Genomic DNA, 14,735 nt, shown 5'->3' on the forward strand with positions numbered 1-14,735 from the left:
CCATTTCCCTCCATGTGCTCAGGGTTAGCCTCTATTCTTCCTCTCTTCTACTCTTGTTCTCTCATTAAACCTTTCCACATAGAAAAGAAAAGAAAAGAAAGAAAAGAAAAGAAAAGAAAAGAAAAGAAAAGAAAAGAAAAGAAAAGGAAAGAAAAAGAAAATCTCAATTCCTGTGTTATGTAATAATATATTGGGTCATTATAGAACTAGATAAAATAGCCAGCAGACTTTTTTTGTCTTTTATTGGATATTTTTAATTTACATTTCAAGTGTTATTTCCTTTCCCAGTTTAGCGTCTATAAGCCCCCTATGCAATCCACCTTCCCTACTTCTATAAGGGTGTCCCCCTTCCCCAACCATTCCTCTTCTTGCCTCCCAACCCTGACATTTCCCTTCACTGGTAGGTCCAGCCTTGGCAAGACCAAGGGCTTCTCCTCCCATTGGTGCCCAACAAGGCCATCCTCTGCTATATATGCAACTGGAGCCATGAGTCTGTACATGTGTACTCTTTGAGTAGTGCTTTAGTCCCTGGGAGCTCTGGTTAGTTGATATTGTTGTTCTTATGGGGTTGCAAGCCCCTTCAGCTCTTTCAATCCTTTCTCTAACTCCTCTAATGGGGACCCTCCTCTCAGTTCACACACACACACACACACACACACACACACACACGGGGCCACATGTGGGGCAGGCTCTGAATGGCTGTTCCTTTAGTATCTGCTCTAAACTTTGTCTCTATATCCTCTCCTATGAATATTTTTGTTCCCCCCATTAAGAAGGACTGAAGCATCCACACTTTGGTCATCCTTCTTCTTGAGCTTCTATTGGTCTGTGTATTATTTCTTGGGTAATTCGGGGTTTTGGGCTAATATCCACTTATCAGTGAGTGCATACTATGTGTGTATTTTTGTGATTGTGTTACCTCACTGAGGATGATGTTTTCTAGTTTCATCCATTTATCAATGAATTTCATAAAGTCATTGTTTTTGATAGCTGAGTAGTACTCCATTGTGTAAATATACCACATTTTCTGTATCCATTTCTCTATTGAAAGGCATCTGGGTTCTTTCCAGCTCTAGCTGTCATAAATAAGGCTGCTATGAACATAGTGGAGCACGTGTCTTTGTTGTATGTTGGAGCATCATTTGGGTATATGCCCAGGGGAGGTATAGCTGGGTCCTCAGGTAGTGTAATGTCAACTTTTCTGAGGAACCTCTGGACTCATTTCCAGAGTGGTTGTACTAGTTTGCAATCCCACTAACAATGGAGGAGTATTCCTCTTTCTCCACATCCTCACCAGCATCTGTTGACATGTGAAGTTTTGATCTTAGCCATTCTGACTAGTGTGAGGTAAAATCTCAGGGTTGTTTTGATTTGATGACAAAAATATTGAACATTTCTTTAGGTGCTTTTCAGCCATTTGATATTCCTCAGCTGAGAATGACTTTTTAGCTCTGTACCCCATTTTTAATAGACTTATTTGGTTCTCTGGAGTCTAACTTCTTGAGTTCTTTGTATATATTGAATATTAGCCCTCTATCAGATGTAGGATTGGTAAAGATCTTTTCCCCATCTGCTGGTTGCCGTTTTGTCCTATTGACAGTGTCCTTTGTCATACAGAAGCTTTCCAGTTTTATGAGGTACCATTTGTCGATTCTTGATCTTAAAGCATTAGCCATTAATGTTTTGTTCAGGAAATTTTCCCCAGTGCCCATGTACTCAAGGCTCTTCTCCATTTTTCTTCTATTAGTTTGAGTGTATCTGGTTTTATGTGGAAGTCCTTGATCTACTTGGACTTAAGCTTTGTACAGGGTAATAAGAATGGGTCAATTTGCATTCTTTTACATGCTGATCTCCAGTTGAACCAACACTATTTGTTGAAAATGCTATCTTTTTTTCACTGGATGTTTTTAGCTCCTTTGTCAAAGATCAAGTGACCATAGGTGTGCGGGTTCATTTCTCTGTCTTCCATTCTATTCCACTGATCTACCTGCCTGTCTCTGTACCAATACCATACAGTTTTTATGACTATTGTTCTGTAATCCTGCTTGAGATCAGGGATGGTGATTCACCCAGATATTCTTTTATTGTTGAGTATAGTTTTCACTATCCTGGGTTTTTTGTTATTCCAAATGAATTTGCAAATTGCTCTTTCTAACTCTATGAAGAATTGAGTGGGAATTTTGATGGGGATTACCTGTAGATTGCTTTTGGCAAGATGGCCATTTTTACTAATCTTGAGCCAATGACTTTTTCAATTTTAGAAAAGAAATATGATAATGCATCAAAGTTGACAACTTATGCCATGAGCTCATCTACTCTTTTACAAGTAAGAGCTTACTTAGCATCTACCACCTAATTTATAAGCCATCTTCATTTCAAAGCAAGAATATGGAATAACTGAGAAACTGAGCTATTGAAGTAGTGTAACTCCTCAGGGATCAATTTGGGAATAGAAAGAAGAGAGTTGCATTTATAGCAGGCAGTTCCTGCCTCTTAAAAGAATTAATAGAGTCACCTTCTAAGGGGCCATGGAAACATAAACACTGCACTTGTTTTGGGAAGAATACAATGAATTTAAACTTCTTTAATCCTCACATTAACTGTGAAGTGAGGGGAAGTGTCCCTTGCTCATTTGTAATTCAGAAATCATGAGCTCGGAGTGACCCTTCTCCAAAGCCCAGCAGTGCCTTTTCCAAGTGAAATCTAATTTAGAAAGTTCTGTCACCATTTGACATTTTACCAGGCTGATTTTTAAATCTCTTCCTCCAACAGAAACCTGTCTCTAAGGTCCTTATTCTGCAAGGTGAATCACACAGGACATCTGAACTTCCAAATTTTTTGAAGGCAAGGGGTTTGCTTTTATTTTGTGTGTTCTCAAAGATCCTCTGACTGGCAATGGTCATTTGTATTCAAGCATGCTTGTGATTCCCTGCTGGCGGTGAGATAGCTTATAGTAATCCCACTGAACAGATTCCTGCAGGCTGACCTGAGGAGTCCTCATGAGGCACTTAAGAAATCCTCATTTCTGGCTTCCTCTGATCAGGCAAACTTCTTAACTCCTCTTTGGAGAAGAAGGAAATTCTGTACCCTACCGAAGGATGAGATAGGACTAAATTGTATTTTAGTGGAAAAATGCATCTTAAGGGTTTGATTAAAAAAAACAAAGAATGGCTCCTAATTCTATGATTACTTGGGAAGATTCTGGACATGTCAGAAAGTTTGTCAAAATAACAGCATGAAATTTTTTTCCTTGACATTTTTCTTCTATCATCATTCGAAGTAGCTGAGGTTTACTATTAATTTTCTAGGAAATTCTTAGTTCGATAAATACAAGAAGGTCTATAAAATGTGCCTTTCTCCCTCCCTCTCCCTCCCCGTCCCCCTTCTCTTCCCCCTTCTCTCCCCCTTCTCCCACACATTGAAAGGGGCCACAGGAAGATTTGGCAACATTAAATCCCAGCTCCTTCCACAGCAGTACAATGCTTTATAGCATGCCAAATAACCAAAGATCTTTCTGCCAAGGCAATGATGTTTATCCCTTTAGGGTTTTCAGTCCAAGTCTGTAGGCAAATGGTAGCCATGAGGAAAGCTCCATGAAAGCCATGACCTTGCAGTTTGGGGAAGCTTGACCAAGCTTCTGGGCATATCCATTTGGTTAATTGAAGAGGAAAGATCCACCCTATCCTAGGCTTGGCAAGCTGAGCATGCTCGTTCCTTTCTCTCTGCTTCTTGAGTAGGCAAAACATGAAAAAACATTCTTGTATTTCTGTGTCTGCCCTGACAGAGTGTACCTTTCAAGTATGAAACAAATCAATTCCCCATTGAGTCTCTTTTGTCAGATATTTTGTCCCAGCAATAAGACGAATAGCTGATACACTGTGGTTTTTCTTTCAAACTTCAAACATTATTTTCTATCTCAAGTCAGATCCTGCCTATTTTAATTACCAATGAAATGATCTGAGTTTTTCAAGATAATTATTTTAGCTTAGGGATTTGGGCGAAATGGCCTTAATTTTCATACTGATTATAATTTTCATCTTCTTTAATAATAGCTTTAACAACATTGCTAGCTTAGGGCTAGGACAAAGATAATCTGTTTATAGGATGGCAATCAAAAAGAAAGAAATTAAGTAATTCTTGCTAAATTTAGCAAAGTCATAAAAAACACTTAAAATTTTGATCATAAAATGAGACTTTCTGAGGTTAGGAATAGATCACAGATGTAGAGATCTTGCTTAGCATGAAGACCCAAACTTCATCTCTAATGCTACCTTTCCTTACAAAAGAAACAGTATTTCCTTCCTCAAACACAGTTATACATAAATCAACAAGCAAATAAACAGAATGGGTTTTTTTTGTTAATTTTTCAGGATTTGTTCATAATGTAAGAAATTAAACTCTGAATTGCTAGGCGTGTGTTGCTTCTCCTGCTTTTGAAATGAATTATTTCCTTAAGGTCATAGGATGATTCCCTCAGCCCTCCACTTTAGCTTAGCTGTATAAACAGTATTTAAGATTAGCTGCATGATATCAAAAGTACAATTTCTAGTCATTTTCAGGTTCCTGTAACTATACTTCATGTTCTCTTGGAAATACATTTAGGCATTTATGGAAGCCTGTACTTTGCATAAACCAATTAGGTTTGTTTGTCTTAAACAAAAAGATTACTTGCAAATGAAAGTTCAGCAGAGATCAAAGTCAGGAGTTGGCCTTAGGTTCAGACAGCTGAGGAGCTTCTCAGAAACCAGGCTCGTCCTCAAACCTAGCATCATCCTGGCTCCCTATTGCCTTGTCTCTATCTTTTTTAAAAATAGGTTTATTTCTTTATTTTGTGTGAGTTCACTGACTCTGTCCTCAGACACGCCAGAAGAGGGTTTCGGATTCCCATTACAAATAGTTGTGAGCCACCATGTGGTTGCATGCTCCTTCAGACTCTGTGAGTTCATATGAGCTTTGTTCAGTTGATTTAGAGGGAGTCTGCTGGTCTTAGAGGGAATTGTCCTGGTGTCCGCCATACCCTCAGACTCTTACACCCTTCCTGCCTCCTAATCTGTGATGTTCCTTCAGTCCTAAGCGGGTGGGGGACCTTTGATGGAGACGTCCCATTTGGAGCTGTGTGTTTCAAGGCCACTCTCTGTGTATGTAAGTCTGACTATGGATCTTTATATTTCCCACATCTGCTGAAGGAAGAAGCTTCTCTGATGACTGAGGAATAAAACACTGATCTATGAGTGCAGCAGAGTATCAGGAGTAATTAGGAGTCGTTAGCACAGTTAAATAAAGACCATTAGCATTTAGTTTTTCCCTGGGTATATGTGTTTTCTAGTCTCTGGTTCTTAGTCATCAGAGCTGTGTCAGTATGTTATCTACTACTGCAGTTGGCCTGGAGTCACATCAGACTCTGGTTGGTTACTCCCACAGCTTTGAGTAGCCATTGTGCTGGCATATCTTGCAGGTAAGATAGCATTGTAGATCAAAAGATTTGTGGCTTTGCTGGGGTTTATGTTGTATTTTTGGAAGCCTAGAGAGTACCTTCCTGTAGAACTTGAGTTGAAGTTTCTATGTAAGAACCAACTTGATCCCTCCATGTCCAATGAGTTATGTAGGTGTTGTCTTCACCAAAGGAGACTTGCTGTTAGTTTGTGGAGGGCAACCTATCATCTTGGCAACAGCCTGGGTTGTTTGGGAATTTCCATAGGACCTCTTGGCCGATAACTAAATAGGATGTGATTCAGTCCTAGTACTGAAAGCTTCATTTGGTGACAAGAGTTGCTAGATGGGACTTCATCGCCCCCATTATGTGAAAACTTCATTAAGATTACCTTCACATATTTTAGTTTTCCACTACACTAGGTTTTCATATTCCTCTAATACCCCTCAATTCTAGATGTCTCTCTGTGTATTCCCTACCTCAATCCAATCTTCCCTGACTTCTTGATCATCCCACTCCCATTCCCACTATACCCTGAGCTCACTATAAGATCTTTTCTATTTCCTTCTCCCAGGGATATCTCTGTGTCCCCGATCCCTTCCTCTATACTCAACGTCTCTGAATCTACAGAATGTAGTTTGGTTATCATTTACCTAACAACCAATATCCACATATAAGCATACACATACTATATCTTTCTTGACATTGGTTCCTTCATTATTTTGTGTAGCTCAATCCATTTACTTGCACATTTTATGTAATTTTTAAACAATTGTCTAATATTCAATCCATTGTGTAAGTGTGCCACTTTTTTTATTCATTCTTCTATTGAAGGACATTGAGGTTGGTACCAATTTCTGACTATTGTGAATAAAGCACCAATGAACATGTTTGAGCAAGTATCCATGTGGTAGGGTGATGGGTCCTTTGTGTATATTCCCTAAAGTGATATACATAGACCTTGAGGTAGATCAATTCTCATTGTCTGAGCAACTGTCACACAAGTTTGTACTCCCAACTGCAATGGAGGAATGTTCCCCTATCCTCACCAGGATGAACTGTCCCTTGTGATATGATCTTAGGCATTCTGATAGTTATAAGATGGAGTCTCAAAGCAGCTTTGATTTACATTGCCCTGATGTGTAAGGATGCTGAACATTTAGATATTGAGACCATTTGAGATTCCTCTACTAAAAATTCTCTATTTAGATTTGTACCACAGTTTTAATATGGATTACTTGATTGGCTTTTTTAGCCTTCTATCAGATACAGAGTTGGTAAAAAAAAATTTTCCATCCTGTGGGCAGTTTTGACCAATTGACAGTGTTCTTGGCTTTTCAGTTTCATGAGGGAGGTCCTATTCATTAATTATTGATCTTAGTGCCTGTGCTATTAGTGTTCTGTTCAGAAAGTTATCTTCTGTGCCAACTCCACCCTTCCTTTCTCTTCCATCAGATTCAGTGTATCTAGTTTCATGTTGAGATCATAGATCCACTTAGAGTTATGTTTCGTTTAGGGTGTTAAGTATTAATATATATGCTTTCTTCTGCATGCATACGTGAATTTTAACCAGCACCTTTACCTTTTTTTCTTTCTTTTTTCTTTCTTTCTTTATTTGAGATTCTGTTGTACTGTGTATTATGCCATTTTATTACTATACTTCTGTAGTACAACTTAAAATCAGAGATGGTCATACCTCCAGCAGTAATTTATTATTTGGTATTGTTTTTATCTACTGTGTGTGTGTGTGTGTGTGTGTGTGTGTGTGTGTGTATGTTTCCATGTCCTTACAATATCTGTGAGGAAGTTGTATGGGAATTTGATGGGAAATGTATTGAATCTATAGATTTCTTTTGGTAGGGCGACCATTTTTATTATGTTAGTCCTACTGATCCATGATCATGGGAGACTTTCTGTCTTCTGATAACTACTTCAATTTCTTTCTTCAAAGATTTGAAGTTCAAAGGCATACCAGCCTTTCACTTGCTTGGGTAGAGTTATTTCAAGGCTTTCATTAATTTTTATTCTATATATGTAAGTATTTTCCTTTCATGTATGCCTTTGCACCATGAATATACCTGGTGCGTACAGAAGCTAGTCAAGACTGTCAGATTCCTGCAACATGAGTTACACACAGATGGAAACCACCATGATGGTGCTAGAAATCCAACCTAGGTCCTGTAGAAGAGCAGCTAGTTCTCTTAACATCTGTGCAATCTCTGGAGCCCTCCAATGGTTTGTCTTCATAGAAAAGAATTTTTGCACATTTTCTTCTACACCAAGAGGGAAAATTACAGAAACAATTGCCAAAGCTGTATTATTTGGTTTGCAGTTTTCTGCATAATATCTTCAAAGGTTCTATCACATGGTAAGTGTATACATTAATGAGATTTCCTGAAAAAAAATCTATCTCTTCTGTCCAGTATGCTTTCCAGTCATGGTACGAACACAGTACTTACTGGTTGTCAATTTTTACTTAATCAATTTAGGTAGGTTCTCCCCTTTGTGTATGTAAGCACACCATGATCTTACCTGGATTTCACATATTATCCCTATGACTTCCTCCAAATTAGTGACGTGAGGTTTCCTATAACTCTAAGAATCAACTTCTGTTAAATTCCAAAAACAAACTGACATTTTCTACCTTTTAAAGGCACTACTTGGTTCTGATTGATTATTCATTCTGGGCTTTTACTATGCTTCTATTAAATGTTTTTTGCTCAAGGATAGAAAGATGGATGAGCAGGTAAGAGTGTTTGATGCTCCTGCAGAGGACTTCAGTTTGGTTCCCAAAAGCCATGTCAGGTGGTTTGCAACTTCAGCCCCTGCAGGATCCAGCAGCTTCTTCTGAACTCTGATGGCACCTGTACACATGGACATATACATACAGAGACACAGAAACATAAGTAAACATAAAATAAATTAAAAAAAAATACTTCTTGCCAGTTACCTGACCTTCCTTCCCATATTTTTAGAAGTGGTTTACTGACCAGGAGCAGACATACGATCTAACAAAGTATGCCTGTGGGATCAGTGTCTAATTGTTTCTGTGTGTTTAGCATTTGCTTTATCCCACCCCTGCACACATTGCTGCATCATCGTCTCTACATGTAGAGTTGAAAATCAAGTGGTGCGGGAACAAAAGGCTTTGTTCTAAAGATTTTCCCTGTGGTATGATCTTATTCCACTGTTCCAGACTTAACAACTTTTATTTTACCTCATTGGGTCATGAGCAGATTACAGTGTGTCATGAATGGGCAGAGAATTCATTGTAGTGATAGTGTTGGTAGTGTGTTTCTTAGCCGCTGTCTCATAGATTCTGACAATCCTTAGTGTGTATCTAATAATAATAAGAAAAAACAGGATTAGCAAAAAGATTTATTTTCTAACTCTGAGGGGTGAATGCAAAAGAGAAAACAGAAGAAAAGTTCTCCACATGCCACATGTGAAAAGTCCTCCAACAAATGTAATCTGAAACTTTCCTGGAGTCCATGTTTCTTGTTAAGTTAAAGATTGTCTGAAAGCTCTGAGACACTGTAAGCAACTGCATATATTTTGTGGTGACAGTAAACACATTCCTCTAACAAGGAGTGGTCATGGCCCATGTGCTCAGGTACAGCTTAGGATGAAAATGAACCACTGTCCTAAATGAAGTGGGGTTGGTGGTCCACAGCACATCTGGAATATAAGCATGCAACCACTGACTTTAAACCAGGAGTCCCCAGCTCTGCTCTCAAGGAATAAGAGAGGAATTTGTTTTGGACATTCACTGAAGGGACTCTGTAATTAGGTCTGTGGGAAGCTCAGTCTGCTGGAGGAGTGAATGGGGCATTTGTTGAATTATAAGTGTCTGCCTTCTCCCTCAGATGAACCCAAAGTAACCATATAGAAGGGCAAGTTATCTGAAGGAATCCCTTCCAACAATGGAAGCCCCCATTTGTGTCTATGCTTTTAGTAGCAAAGATGGCTATGGAAAGCATTGATTTTGGAAATATAAGAACATGAGTGTGTGTGTAGGGGAGAGACGTGCTCATAAACATAGAAACCTCAGATAGAGACCCCAGGTATAGCTGATTTTTCAAGACATTGTCTCCCATTGCATACAGTTCATTGTGGTCTAGTCTAGAACCCTTTAGTTCTCTTCTTTACATAATGCCCTATTTGGTAATTAGTGAATGCTGTTTTTCATTAGAAGGCCATTTTCTTATAATGGGGAATCTATGAATGACATCTTTCAGAACATAATTTAATAGCAGATAAGAGCTTAAGGATAAATGATCAAGCATATTCCAATCAATATTTTTCCTTTTTCATTGCTATATTAAACATTTATCATTGTGACAAGGCCAAACTTGTCTACAGAACTAGTTCTAGGATATCTAGGACTACTGAAAGAAAAATTGTCTCAAAAAACAAAAAGAAAACAAAAATTAATTTTCTTAGTAAAGTTAGATGGTTGTTATGAAAATTTTGTAATATACAAACAATAAACATTTACCATTCAGAGTTAACTAATATCAGTATCTTTGTAAGTATATATTGTATTTCTGCTTGCTAGACACCTGTACATTTTTTTTTTCGTGAAACTCCATGATATCAACCATGGCCTTCTAATGTCTTTGGATCTATGACGTCATTTTAGCTTAAAGATATTACTCGTCAGTTACATCTGTCACATGTGTGGTCATCAGTCTACCTTTATACTTGTAATTTTGTTTTGATGTCTTTTGGATTTATTCCTTTTCTACAGACACACTGTATATTTTTCATGTTTTTCAAGATTAGCTTTTATACTTAGAAATATTGCTTCTGGGGTTGGTGAGAAGGCACCTGTAACCAGAAGGCAGTCTGATAACTTGAGTTTGATCCCTGGGTCTAGGAGGTAAAAGGAGAGCATCGACTCTTAAAGATGTGCTCTGACCACCACACAGGTACCAGGGTATGTGCACCCATACACATATGTACCCACACCCACATGCACATACATACACAAGCACATGCATACACAAACACATATATACACAAATGCACATATCCACACAGAAAAATAATAAGATATAACTATAAATTTTCTAAAGAAATACTACTTCCCCTCTGCACTGATAAAAAATATTTATCTATTTTCATGTAATGCATTAATTTCATTTCTATATACCTCCACTACAGTTCTCACCCACATAAATCAAACTCATTTTACCATGCTATATAAAACAGAGCATCAGTGACTTGTGCTTGCTTTTTAAAATCAAAGAATGAATGGCAGACAATGAGTGAGCATCACTTGGACGTATCACATAAGCATGAGAATATGAGCTAAGAAAAGTAGTATATTAAGTGATATAAATGCATAAAGATTGCAATGCTATGGTTATAGAATGATTTATAATATTATTTGAGCTGAAAATAACAAGTCACTACAGAGACATTACAGCTGCTGGACGTCTAACTCTGAAATTTGAGGGAGAGGTGTGCTAGGTGATCCATTCAGCTCTCTGTGCTCAAGATTTTGTCTCACTAGAGAAGTCATCCTCACCCTATGTATATAATGTATATGTACATAATGTTTATAAGGTACATTAAAGTAACCTTCACCACCACATGAGGTGCCCTGCATGACTGGAAGGACAGAGTAACCAATCATTCTGTGAGGGATATCACAGTTCAGAGCAGAAGGTAAAGAAACCAGGATCTGAATATGCATAGCCTTCCTGTTAGGAAATAGTTCTCTCTTCCCTGGGATGGGACATGGCTGTTAAAGTGTTTGCCTGCGTGTGTTTTAACAAAGAGCAGAAAAACATTCTTTAGACACTGGGATGTTGTGGCACATTTCAAATGACTACTCACTGTTTGTTGTATTTTAGCATCACTTCAAGTAATGGTGAGGGCACTGCTCTGCTAAGAGCACTCATAAAAACTACTGTGTCTCTCATGAGACTAAGGCTTAAACACAAGCCATCTAAACTAATCATGTTAATATTTAAGTCATAGAATAGAGGTAGCTACCACTCAGAGTATGTCGTGAAGACACAGCTAAGTAATTGAGGTCAAATAGAAAATAAAAGAACATAATCCCTGCCATTGTAGTTAATTACATCAACAGCAAATAAATGAAACATCAATCATTTCAGACATTCATAACAACTTTGATGAAAATAGATAGGCACAAAGGCAAACAGAGAGTGACCTAGAGTGAGGACATCCTTCATGAGATGCTCAGTGATATTCTCTAAAGATCTGATATTTTAACAGACAACCAACTGTTGAGGAGCCAGTTCCAGAAATATTTGATGAAAATACTTCCAGACAGAGGGAACAGCGTCTGATAAAAAGGCAAAGAAGCTTGAAGCTATCTGAAAGACCCTAAGGAGGTCCTTGAGGACATAGTGGACACAGGCACCACTTGTAATAGAAAGCAACCATTGAGTAGCTTTAGAAAAAGATTGGAAGGATTTTCTGTAATTCCAGCACCCTGCTCATTACCACTGAAACATGACTGCTCAAGCAACAGTATCAAGCAGGATAGTCAGGGAGATGAAAACTTATCACACAGGATGTATATTTACAAATTATACTACACATGCGCACACACCACAGCACACAGGACAACACACACACACACACACACACACACACACACACACACCATCCATTCATCTTAGGACAAGATTCTTCTTTTAGATCTAAAACCTCAGAAACTCATTGTCATAAAGGATGCTGTTCCCTTTTATAAGTTCATTTTAAATATGTCACTTATAAATAATGATAAGCTTAACATAGAACTTGGCTTCCCTTAAACATCTCATATTTATGTAACTAAGAGAAGATGAAGTTGGATTTTATCTGGAATGCAATGAATTCATTTATCATTTGTTACTATTAAAGTTTCTGACTGGAATTCTGTAACCCAGACAGTGAATAAGCTCAAAATTCTTTGTGTAACATATAACTAAGTCCTTATATATGAAATGTACACTTTGAAAAGGCATCTTACATATTCTCTCTCTCTCTCTCTCTCTCTCTCTCTCTCTCTCTCTCTCTCTCTCTCTCTCTCTCCTTTCTCTTTTCTCCCTCCCATCTCTGTGAGATGCAAGAGTAAATGTGTGTGTGTGTGTGTACTTGTGTGTGAAATTGTGTGGGTTTCTATGTGTGTGCATTTATGTGTATGAGTATAGTTGAGCAAGTGTCACTGTTCATATGTACAACCGCTGGTATCAGTCCTTGTGTTCCACCTTGGTGTAGACAGTCTCTTGTTCAGTGATAAGTATACCAGGCTAGCTGGCCCTTGAGCTTCCATAGGATTCTCCTGCCGCCTCCTCCCACCTCTTCCTTTGAGCTCTGGAATTAGATGCAGATTGCCGTAATTGCTATTTTGTAAGTTCTGTCATGTGTGTATTTACCCACTGAGCAATCTCTCTGCCCAACAAAATGCCTATGTATGTAGGTAGGTAGGGGGAGAGGTGGGAGCTGGGGGACTGAAATCATGGAATTTATGAGTGACATCCCAGATGTCCGTTATTCTTTTTCTGCTTTTGTGGTGGCTAAAACTATGGGCACCCCTCCAAACATTCTGTGACAAAACAGAACACTTCACAGCTTCTACTTATGACTGTAGCTTCGCCCCAAGGTATCTACATCCCAGAACTTGCCATGTGTCTCCAGAGATTGGGTTATATATAAGCCATTTGTTATTTATCAGTTGTTCACAGTAAGAAAATGGGGCTGAAAAATTCTAAAACTCTGTCTAGGTCTGAGACCTCAAAAGAGTCTTTCTGGATTTTACATCATTCCCGTAATCCATCACTTGATTTTCGTATTGATTTTGTGTGGCAACTTCCCAGATCTGTGTGTCAAGTTCAAGTGTCTCATGAGGTCTCATAGTCTACAGGAAAATTCTTGCTGACTATTTTTACATGTGTGCTGTGTGAGTACCTCAAACATACCATGCTCAGCACAACTCATGAATTTTTGTACAAACTAACCTACTTACCATGCAAAATTCCAGTCAAAACATCTTCTTTTCGACATGAAAATGTTCTCATCCCATCTCAGAAGCAGTTGTCTGACTCTATGTGATACCAGAGAACTCTTATGAGTTTAATGGTTTCAGACTCCTTGAGGAAAGAAATGTCTTATTCGCTGGTGGTTCAACCTCACTTTAGAGACTACACTCTAACATTGTAGGAAATTAACAAATGCTACATTAACAGCTGAAATAAAACTGTGTGATCTCCAAATTGCTCATGAGTGTCTTCCCTGGTACTGTGATTTGCCTATAGCTTGAGTGCAAGCTCAGGAGCTCACATGTTGAGCAGCATGTTTCTGGGGGGCAGTGTTAAGGCCACCTGGGTATCAACTCATGTAGTCTATCTTCTGGGCTTCCTGTCTTAATGTGTGATCTCTGGCTCTCACATGGACTGTCACTGTGAGGTATCTGCCTTAGACCCTTGCCAGAGGACTAATGAATAAGGCTGCCCAATTTGGGACTTTTCAGTATCCAAAACTTTGAGCTAAGTAACACTTGTTTCTTTGTTAAGGATTCAGTTTGGAGTAGTGGTTCTAGTAATAAATGCGTACTCACATACCTGGGGGTGTTCTTAGATAAACCATTGTCTCTCTACCAGCGCTACCTAGTAATCTTCCAAGAAGCTCCTGTGAAGGCCAGTCTTCACATGGTTTGAATGTATCACTCTACAACTTGTCATTTCTGCTCCCTCTATGCACCGAACCTGTTTCTCTTTATTCACTGATGTTGCTTTAGAATAATGGTCAATAGCCAGTTGCTTTCTCCAACCCATGTGTGATTCAGTTCTCTGTAGGTGAACAGCTGACATTTCCTTCAGTGCCAATATTTACACACAAACTAATGTCATCGTTACCAATCAAAAGATGCACTTTCAGACTCTCATCTTGCAAATGAAATTAGACCTGATTCTCAGCTCTCATTCAGTAAGCATACTTCGGCAAATAAGCTTTCAGACTTGAGTCACTGACTATGTCTTAGTATCATCACAAGACACCTCAAACTCAACTCAGACTGAAAGAAATTACCTGAATAATTTATTTTAGCAGATATAAGAAGCTTCTGTACCATGTAGAAATGGTAGAGTCAGCTCTCCTTCCTGTTGTGCATACATGCATGTGTGTGTGTATGTGTGCCTATATGTCTCTGTGTGTGTCTGTCTGTGTCTGTATGTGCCTTTGTGTGTCTGTGCATATGTGTTTAATTTACTGGTGCTGGACTAGTTAATGTGAAAGTAGCATGTAAAGTAAAGATACTTTTGCCTTTCAGTATAATTCTTTCTGT

General features: G+C 38.5%; 1 protein-coding gene across 1 annotated transcript in view; it reads left to right on the forward strand.

Moving 5' to 3' along the window:
* The window catches only part of Pdgfd (platelet derived growth factor D), a 209,508-nt gene that overhangs the window by 155,684 nt on the left and 39,089 nt on the right, over window positions 1-14,735 (forward strand).

This window comes from Rattus rattus, chromosome 8 (assembly GCF_011064425.1).
Source record: "Rattus rattus isolate New Zealand chromosome 8, Rrattus_CSIRO_v1, whole genome shotgun sequence".
Taxonomy (NCBI): Eukaryota; Metazoa; Chordata; class Mammalia; order Rodentia; family Muridae; genus Rattus; species Rattus rattus.